This window comes from Pistacia vera, unplaced genomic scaffold (assembly GCF_008641045.1).
Source record: "Pistacia vera cultivar Batoury unplaced genomic scaffold, PisVer_v2 Contig638, whole genome shotgun sequence".
NCBI lineage: Eukaryota > Viridiplantae > Streptophyta > Magnoliopsida > Sapindales > Anacardiaceae > Pistacia > Pistacia vera.
In genome coordinates this window covers 71,988-83,044 of record NW_022196488.1, presented here as the reverse complement: position 1 = coordinate 83,044, position 11,057 = coordinate 71,988, and positions in this window count along the sequence as shown.

Genomic DNA, 11,057 nt, shown 5'->3' with positions numbered 1-11,057 from the left:
AAGAAATTAATTTTGAAATATTCATAAGATTGAAATTTAGTGCAAACATATTAATTTAATTATATGGTGAATTTTTGTCAAATTATGAATTAGTGTGGTAACACTGTTTTGATATCGTGACATCTCTTTGTTAATGCACTCGTTTAATGTTTTTTTTTTTTTTTTTTTTTTTTTGTGTCACCACACTCATTATTCGTGTGTAACATGTGCCCAACCAAATTTATTTACACATATTGCGCGCCATTAGGTGCTAGGATATTATCCTTATCTGAGATATGTGTAAGTGGTCCATGTACAATTGTCATTAGCCCATATGATGGGCTGGAAAATTTGTTTTGCCTTGTCTGTGATCCCAAGAAAGTTTGGTGAAAAACTTTTTGAAAATGGCGAAACACAAAATTAAGTAACATGTTGATTGGTTGTCCCCTTGCATTTTAAGCCTGAATATACCTATGATTATTCTCTGCATATTCCTTGAGGTTTCATTTGTTTTCATTCGGGTTTCATTATGCTTTGGTAGGCTTGAAATACCTTGTTTAACTCTTGATTCTTTGAGTTTTGCTTTGGAACGTGGTTCCATTTGTGCTTGCTTGGAGGAGTTTCAAGCAGTTGGAGCTGAAGTGCGTCTTCCATGATGAATAGTGAGAGAAGCTCAAGGCCGACCTGGTGGCTTTGTGAGTGAAGCTAGTTGTGGTGGCTTGAGGTTAAACCAAAGAGTGAAGTGTTGTCTTAAACAGAGAGTGTTTTGCAACTTATGCTTATCTTTAGCTTTGTATTTGAACACTAAAAGTTTATCATAGTGGATTAGCTTCGTTTGGACTTGGTCCTATGGATATAGGCAAGTTGTCAAACCATGTAAAAATGTGTTGTGTGCTTTACTTTTTGCCATGGATGATTTGTTTATGTTGATGATTGACAAGCCAACACATAAGCACAAAATTTAAAAGTTAACCCATTCCACTAAAGTTTAATACTTGTAAAGTGATAAAACTTTCATATGGTTTTATGATAGATATTTTTTAAGTGCAATGCAGCTCATGTTCATGAATTAACATTTGGTAGTCCACTAGTCCTTTAAATACTAAAATTGATGAGTTCAATTCAATTAATGAACATAGAATTTTAGTTGTGAGTACTAAATTTGTAAGTCAATGCAAAATAACTTATTTAATTAGAAAACAGTATGCATGGCAACAACTTTCGCTACTTGAGTTGGAATCACTTAATACCCACTACCAATAAAAGATCCAAAACAAGTATTGGACCCAAATTAACCACCTTATTATTCACTCTACTATCTCTCTATATATGACTGTAAACAATGTTGAATATTAAACTTGATTTGGGCCTAAAACTATTTGGGTTTATCACTTAAACCCATATAGATTGCTACTTTAATATTTCTTCCTAAGCCCAATGTAAAGCTCATATTTGGCTTATATATTTAGCCCAGATGGTAGGCTTTGTAACTAGAAAGATCTTGTAAAAATATCTCATTTATTAGGGAGTTGTTAAGTAGCTATTAATCATGGAAGGTGATAGATGATATTTATTATGGCAGGTGGTAGTTGGGAGTTGAAGTGTAGAGGACTCCTTTGAACACTATAAAAGAGGGTGACCCCTACCCATTTTGTACAAGACAAATTTGAGAAGTAATAGTAATCCTCTCTTCACTCATTCTTCTCCTCTCAATTCTCTTAGTTAGTCTTGAGCTAAAAGCTCCTCTTCTCCCCTTAAAAGTTAAAAGCTCCTCTTAGTTAATCAAACTAGTTGTGTGAACATCTCTCAACAAAATAGGGTTGTGGAGCGTAAACACAGAAAACACATTTTTAATGTGGCGTGTGCTTTACGTTCTCAAGCCTATTTACCTATTAAATTATGGGGTGATTTCATTCTTACAATTGTGTATTTAATTAATCACACCCCATTCACTTTATTTTATGGGCAAATCCCACATGAAAGACTTTTTGGTCTCAAACCTTCTTATACACATTTAAAGTTATTTGGATGTCTTTGTTATAATTCAACACATGCATTAAAGCAGATTATATTTGAGCCACGTGCCAAGCGATGTGTTTTCATTAGTTATCCATATGGTCAAAAGGCATATAAGGTTTATGATCTTGAAACTAAAGATATTTTTGTCTCTCTGTGAAGAAATATTCTTGTTTAGTCAAGTAACTCGGAGTTCAAATTCTAATATGGTCAAACGAATATGATCTACCTCCTTCAACTTCAACTCCAACACTCCTCACATCATAAGCACCTCAAAATCTTCATTGCTTTGAGCATTTGTACAGGGCCGACCCAAGAAGTAGGCAGGTGAGGCACTTGCCTAGGGCCCCCCAAAAAATAGGGCCTAAAAGGACCCAAATTTATTTTAAGTTTTTTTTTTAACTATATTTACAAAAATACCATTGGATATAATTTCTTATCCAGGCCGGCTCAAGAGGCCCAAAAAAAAGCTCAAAAGGCTCAAATTTGTCATAAACTTTTTAAATATATTTATAAAAATACCATGTTCCCACCAAGGTTTGGCGAAATAGTAATTTATACCTCTAGTTTCATATTTTCCAATTCACACCCCTAAATTAACAAAGGCTAAAATGGGTTTACATCTTCTATGATTTATGCTAAAGAGATTGTAGAGCAAATGAATAGAGAACCAAACTTTCGTGAAAAACGTACAATAAAGAGAAAAAAACAATTTGATGAGAATGAAAATGAAGAGATAAAATTGTTTGTTGAAGAATCTTTTGGAATAAATTATTTTGCATATGTAGTTGATCATGCCATTTCCTCACTTCAAAGTAGGTTTGAACAATTTGAAATATATAGTGTTAATTTTGGTTTCCTTTATAATATAGAAAAGTTAAAATTGTTTGATGATGATAATTTGAAGAAAAATTGTTTAAATCTTGAAAACTTTTTAAAACATGACATGCTCTCTGATATTGGTGGTTTAGATTTGTATTCAAAATTAAAAGTTTTAAAAGAAATTATAAACATTGAAATCAAAACACCACTTGAATACTAGATTTTATAAAAAAAGGTGAATTCTTTTCCAAATGCATGGATAATACTATTAACTATTCATGTTACTATAGCTTCAACAGAAGGAAGTTTTTCAAAATTAAAGTTAATTAAATCTTATTTACGTTCAACCATGTCACAAGAAAGATTAGGTAATTAGGCTATATTATCAATTGAAAAAGATTTAGTTTCTAAACTTGAATACAAAAATTTAATTAGTGATTTGGCATCTCAAAGTTAAGAAAAATAAATTTGAAATAATTTTTTTAATATATGCTTATACTATTAGAAGCTCCTAAAGTAACTTTTGCCTAGAGTCACAAATGTTATTGAGATGACCCTGCATCTGTAAGGTTAAAATCAATAGAGTGTAGTGAAATGAATAAATAAAAATTTATTAAATCTTCAAACCCAATAACTTGGGTATTGATTTTTTTTGTTTACATTCGATTAACCATACAAGGATTGAGTAGTCTTACCAACGCTTGGAGGCTCCTTCTCTTTAAATCTTTGCAAACCAATTCAAAGAAATTGCACTTCGGTATCCACACAAGAAATCAACAAGAAAAATAAAAGAAAAGCTTCCTAACTGCTAGATTGGTGCAGGTGGCTAGGGTTCTCTTCCTCTCTCAAAATTCTAACACCACTTTAAGAGTGAATTGGATTAACTCTATGAAACCTAATCTTTAAGTTCACTTATATAGTGACACTTAAAATCCTATTCCATCTTGGAATAGGATACAATTCTATTCCTAGTTGGTCTTAGGCTAAACCAATTTCGGATGGAATTAAATAGGTTTCTGACAAATATTAATATACCAAATATATTATATATTAATTAGGTATTTTATTTCAATTAATATTAATATATAATAAATATATTCAATATTAATTAGGGTCATTTTAATTCTTTCAATTAATATTAATATAATAAATATATTTAATGTTAATTAGGTAATTTTATTTATTCTATTTCATTAAGAAATAGACATAGACAACAACCTATATAAAATTACCAAATTACCCTATCTTTGTGAAAAGACCAAAATACCCTTTAACCCTTCTTTGACCAAATACACTTTCCAAATTTATTTCCCTTTATATGTGTGACCTATAGGCTCCCTATCATGTTACCAGTGATTAGTATCGTGATTAACTATCAATTAATCATCTCACTACAGACAAACCAAGATTGGCCTCTAACAATGCATCTAGCCACCTAACAAGTAGAGATTAGCGAAGAACTGATACCTGTCAACGGTATGGTTATTGTCCAATCCAATCATTTCATCAAATGTTATCTCATCAAGGTTAAGGTCCATAAATAGTGTCATCCTTAGACCACACCCTTGATATATTTGGTGTTCGGTTATCAAACTAATGATCGAGATTAAATCAGATTTGAGCAGCAACTCAATTCCACTATGACCACAAATTTATGGTCATTGTCATATAACCAAATTGCACGGTGAGATAATTACTCTCGCAACCAGGAATGATGAATCCTTTATCGATTAACCATTTCCTAATGAATCCTTTATCGATTCACCATAGCCATGATATACTTCACGATGTAGCCAACCACCACCATATTGATAACCCTAAAAAGGATTACGTTGGGCTAGTGTTAAACTATACCACTACGTTCATACGACATTCCAGTGATCTCAAGTCTTAGGATCACATGCACCACCATCCGTAAGAGAATTTTCCCCATAGATATTGGGCTTACATCTATATGGAATCCTCTAGTGGGTCAGTCTAGTGAACTTGCAATCAACAAGCACACACGTGTTGCACCAAGTTGTCACTAAACAAACTTGACATGGGAGACCTATCACTACCTTTAAGTAGGGTCATTTAACGTTATGATAGCTGTACCATATTATTTGTGCCCTAAGTCAAAATAATACATAGGCTATAGATGTTTTTAGCACCTTATGTGCTCATAGGGATCTCACAATCAAGATTTAAAACACTTGATTCCCTCATCATGTTACTAGATATAAAAAGAATACGATTTACACAATATATGTATAATGCCTTTATTAATAGATAATCCTAATACATCATAGTCAATTACAATAATTTGATTGGCTCTAGGGCACTTACTCTAACAACATCATCGTCAACGACCTTCCTATTTTCATGATTTCCACTATTATTTAGCCATTTTATCTCCTACCAATCCATCATCTAACTTAGATAATAGTCATGTCGTAAGTAAGCCTTATCCTTTATCTCATTACTTATCATATGACAAATTTTCTTCTTCGCACCTGCTTTTAGTGTTCCAATTTTTTCTCTGTCAGAATCCAAATCTTTTAAGTAGGCTATTCAAGACCTAAAATGGTGTGATTCTATGGCTTTTGAAATGTATGCTCTTGAAGCGAAAAAAACTTAGATACTTATCAATCTCCCACTTGGAAGCCTATAATAGGATGTAAATGGGTTTATAAAATAAAATATAAGTTTGATGAAACCCTTGAGTGTTATAATGCATGCCTAGTCACCAAAGGTTACGATTGAGACTTTTGCCCTAGTTGCCAAATTAGCCATTGTCTGAGTTCTTTCGACTCTTACATGTATTCATGATTGCATATTTACCATTTGGATGTTATTAATGCTTTTTTGCATGGTGACTTGGATGAGTATGTGTACAAGAAACTTTCACTAGGTTCGCAAGCTACATATGTCTTCATATGGACTCAAATAGGCATCTCACCAATGGTTTTCTAAACTATTAGTTTCTTTACTTGGTGTAGGATTTGTCTAATCAATGGCGGATTATTCACACATTATAAAAGCTACTAATGCTTCATTTGTTGCCATTCTTTTTTATGTAGATGACACCGTTGTATGCAATGATGATTCCTTTTTCCATTTAAGCTCTTACAAGCTATTTTCATTGCCATTTCTCCTTGAAAGATCTTGGTACCTTTTAGTATTTCATAGGTTTGGAAGTGGCTTGACCAAAGCATGGGATTTATCTTTCTCAAAGAAAATATGTTCTTGATCTATTGGAAGACACTAGATTTCTTGGATCTCGACTTGCCCTTACACCTTTGGATCAAAATTTGAGACTACGTTCTGTTGATGGTGATTTTGTACCAAACCCATCCATTATTGACGACTAATTGGACGTCTCATTTATCTCACCATTAGTCAACTGAATATTGCATACTTTGTTCAAGTGCTCATCTAAATTATGTGAAGGATTGAAATGGTCTTAACAAAAAGAGGGAGGTCAATTAAGCCTTTAGAGCACCTAAGGTCACTTTTTAGCTATATGACCAAATTCAAACAATTTGTGACTTAGGGTCTCTTCTAGTGCAATATGTGAGTGTGAACAATTATGAGCAAGCAAGTATGAACAAGTAAATGACGAGGTCATGAACAAGGAGTTGCCGAGAAACTTTCAACATGTGAACTCTAGCGAACTCTAACCTCGTGGTGAGAATGTTTGTTACCTTCTAGTGAAGTTTCAGCACCTATTAGCCTCCCTAAGGTATGATCGAAGCTTCTTGGATGTAACGAGTGGGCACAGAAAAGTTTCAAAACACCTTCTGGGGCTTGTATGTGTGAATCCTTATTTGATTTATGTTTAAAAAGACTTTCTAAACACTCAAAGTAGAAGGAAGAATTTTCGGTCGCCTTTAAGAGATTTTTTGGGATCAACAACTTGATCTTCTAGATTGGATTACGTGTAATAGTGAGTTTGGTCTCTTTATATAGTCAGGGCTCTAAGAATCCTATGGGTGCGGTAGTGTTGAGTAACTACTTACTCAAGTTTGGCTTAGTTGCTATAGTATCGCGCTTGAGTCTCTTACTCGAGCTCGTGATCGATTCTGAAGCATGGGGCAGCTCGAGCTTGAGGTCGCTTTTGCCTAATTCCACCAATGGACAGTAATATTTAAGTCCATAACTTTATATGACATTCATGCAAGTATTCTTCTACTAATTATATCAGCTCATGTTCGAGCTCCCTATGAGTGATCTCAGAGTTGAGATTGCATTTGCTAAAATTTAGTCCACTATCACCTCATTCTTTATATGACCATCATGTAAGTCTTTCTCTACAAATGTATTAAATCATTTAACACATTTGATGCATGTTTCTGAATGCCTTCTATAGCTTGTCTAATTTAATTTCCCAAACTATTTTAAATAGTTCAAATTAAATCAGAATAACTTTACACACATGTTGTCTAAGATACTTTTATTGGCTACCTGGGGAATCCATATGCAAATGTTCAATAACCAGCTTCAATGTACTCAGTTCCATACCCCTTTATCTCATAATTGTAAGGTACTGAATATGTTAATGTTGTTTGACTCTACTAAAGGGACAACACTACAGTCTTGAATCAAACACTTTGATTATCATAACTTTAATAATTTAATCCGACTAAATTATTTCCTTAAAGCCTTTCCATTTAGTGACAACTACATATATACCCTCATAGAATACCGATAACTGGAGCTAGGTCGCTATACCAATGTTCTTTTCCAGTTACATCTTTCCCTTGCAACTAGTTTTACTCCCTCTAAATGATAAATGTTTAATGAACACTTCATTAAATGCTTGGCCAAGTCTCATCATTAATGACCTCATAAAACCACAATACGATATTCCTTAAACCTTTCAAAGTTATAAATTCCATAGATCTATGAAATAGTGTTCTCGAACCCAGAGAACCACAATCCCAATCAACCAAGGTATTGACCCGTTAAACAATAGAGTCTCACCTTCTACTCTAATGAAAGACTGTGGTCTACAATTCAAAGGTACACTGCCCACTCAAGATTAAGGTACATGCCTAAGTGCTAAGGTGTGAAGTTTATGTTTTTTGTTACAACAGTTACACGAAAATTATAAACTTCATTTGGTGCAGTTCAATGTATATCTAATGCACAAGTGTCTTGGCCCTAAAATTCCCATTTTAGTGATTCGAGATTCATCATTGGTATAGAGGCAGACAACACAACAACCTTATCAAAACAGAGTTCCTAGCTCTTGTTTCATGATCGTGAACTTCATTTTGAGCTATGACAAAATCTCATATCTCTCATTTATGACTACTTCATATAAACGAGGCTTTTATCTTATCCTGTAGCTTTGGAACCTTTGATCATTGATATATATACACATACACATGTATTACAATGGAGATAACTGATGGTAAATATAAATAAAACACTTTTATTTATTTAGCAAATGTTTACATCATTTCAGATAAACACCATACTCTTAGGGAAAAACCCCAATAATAGATTGCACAAAATAACAAGAGAAGGGAAGAGAGATTCTAACACAAGCGATATTTAGTGGTTCAGCCCCAAGACGACTTATTTCCATTCCTCCAAACTTTCCCCCTTGGAGTATTCCACTATCTCCCTTGGTTGATCAACCAACCAAGCAAATCCAATACAAATAGCTTTCCTCTAGGTGCTATTAAACCTTTACACACATTTCTTCACAAAGTGCAATTAAAACCTCTTACTCACCTTACTAGGACTTACTTTCCCTCACTAAATTGCCTAGAAACCCAAGACTGAACCTTACTCTTTTACAACTCAAAATTTTATTGATAAAACGGTGAAAAACTCTCTCAAATAATAGATGAACAAGTGTATAACCCAATATAACCTAATCGACAAGATTAAAAATGAAATGTGTAGCAAGAGTATGTGTTAGAAAATGAGATTTGCAAATGAAAGCTCTCTAAAAATGATTTAAACACTTTTGATTTTTGTATATGCGAGTTTCAGAATGTAAAAATTTGTTTAGGTTTGGGTTTGGTTGAGTTTATATGGAGGAGTTTGAAAATATAGTTGTGGTGCCTAAAAATCACACTTGAAAATCATAGAATTTGGTTGACTGCCTTGAATCCAGTCGATCGGATTTGACATGGCACCTATGTGGCTGTAGCCGTTAGGAAATTTAAACTACTAAACCGGTCTTCGGATTCAATTTGGTCAATTCGAATTGAGAGCCCACAAAAATGGCTGAATTGGATGACCAATTCAATCATTGAACTGGACGATCATATGGTCAATTGGACAGATTTTTAGCCCCCCAAACTTTAAAATATGACATTTTGGCCCAAACAAAAATTCAAAAAATCCCCCAAACTTTAACATATTACATTTTAGCCAAAAGCTAAAATCTAGAATTTGCAAGAACAACCCGGTTGACTGGATGGGTTAAACTACAGAATATGAAACTTTGGTTAATATTTTTAATTCCCTATGTTTGAAAAGTGACATTTTAGCCCAAATATGAAAAAACCTAAAAACAAATTCTTGAAAGCTTTCGCATGTAAAATACTTTTATAACCAAGGCTCATACTCTTATACTCAAATTTGTAGAATAATCATTTTTGTCAAACTTATGAGTTTTGTGTGTGCACAACAGTTATGTGTGCACACTGGTTGCCAATCCTTTTATTTGGCTTGTTTCATCTCTTGTGTGTGTGCACATTAGTTCTTAGTGCACACTGTTTACAAGACATGTGTCTTGGCTTGTTTTGTTTTGAGTGTGTGTGCACAACGGTTTGTGCTTACACTCTCTCTTCAAATATTTTGCAACCCAACACAAGTTGCATATCTGATAAAGTGAAAAAGATGTTGTTTATCTTTGTCTCTGATATCTAAGACCTTTACATGGGTCATAATATCCTTAAATGGTCCTAGGGAATAAAGTTATCTTTCCCAATTTGTTTTGTAGTCCAAACCAAAAGAAGGAATACTTTCCTTAGTTGGACAAACATGGGTCAACCCATTTTGGCTTTTATGGCACTATATTGTTGAGCAAGAAATCCTTCATTATATAATACTCTTTCTTGCGTAAATGAATCTAACATTTTGATCTTTTATTTCATTGTACTCTTAAATTCTTAGAGTATTCTTTATCTTAAGTTTCAAGATTCCTTTTCCATTATTGTGCTAAAAACCTCACCATATCAAACATAGATTTGATGATTGTTGGAACGTGGTTCCTCTACTGATGCTGGTGCGTGGTGTCGATGCTTGAAGCTTGGTGGTTTACAAGCTGTTCTTGGGTGTGTTCCCAATGAGAAGAAGCTCCAAAGAGTTGCTACATGTTTAGGATTCAGACTGTGGTACTAAGTGTAAAGTTGTACAAGGAGTTCTTTTTATTGTAACTTAGATAAGCTTTGAACTATATCTTGCAATGTATTTTTAACTTAGTGGATTGCTTCGATCTAGACAAGGTCCCATGGATATAGGCTAAAAGTGGATTTAGCCTAACCATGTATATGACTGTGTTCTTTACTTTCTGCATTTGTGTTTAATGTGGCTAAAACCTGGAAATGTCTTAATCTACTTGGTAAATATTCTGCTACACTTTAAAATGGGTAATCCAAAACCAAAGTAGTTTAACCAATCCCCAACAAAATTAATTGCAAGGAAATATGCATAGAGTTAGCTTTTATAAATTCTTCAAATTTTGTTCACCCAATCCATAATTTCCTTCTTTAATATTTATTTGAATGCATTGGGAACTTCCTTGCAATCTAAGTCCACACTTAAGCACCAGTCATTAGCAAACATGCTTTTTGGCAAATTAGTTTGTTATCTTCGAACTAAAAGCGTGACAAACATTATTGATAAGTCAAGACTGTTGACTATAAAGTAAAAGTCAAAATCTTATATTGCCTAATACGCTGTCGTTTCTTGTATAACTGATTACTGTTAAATCAGTTAGTACAGTAGCTTAATATAAAAGCCGTAATCTCTACTTTACTAATTAAGGATTGATACAGTAAACACATTCTCTTCTTCCTCTTCGATACTCTCTGTTTTTCTACCCTATTTTGTTTTCCTTTCATGATATTAGAGCTACTGACTTGCGTCAATGGCAAACACTTCTAATTCACTCAACAACTCTAACGAGATGTTGAAGCAGTCACCTAATCAAACTACCTCAGTTCCAGCACTAAGCTTGCAGGTAATCAATCCAAAGCTTGCGCAGAACAACTATTGCTTTTGGAGTTCTCAAG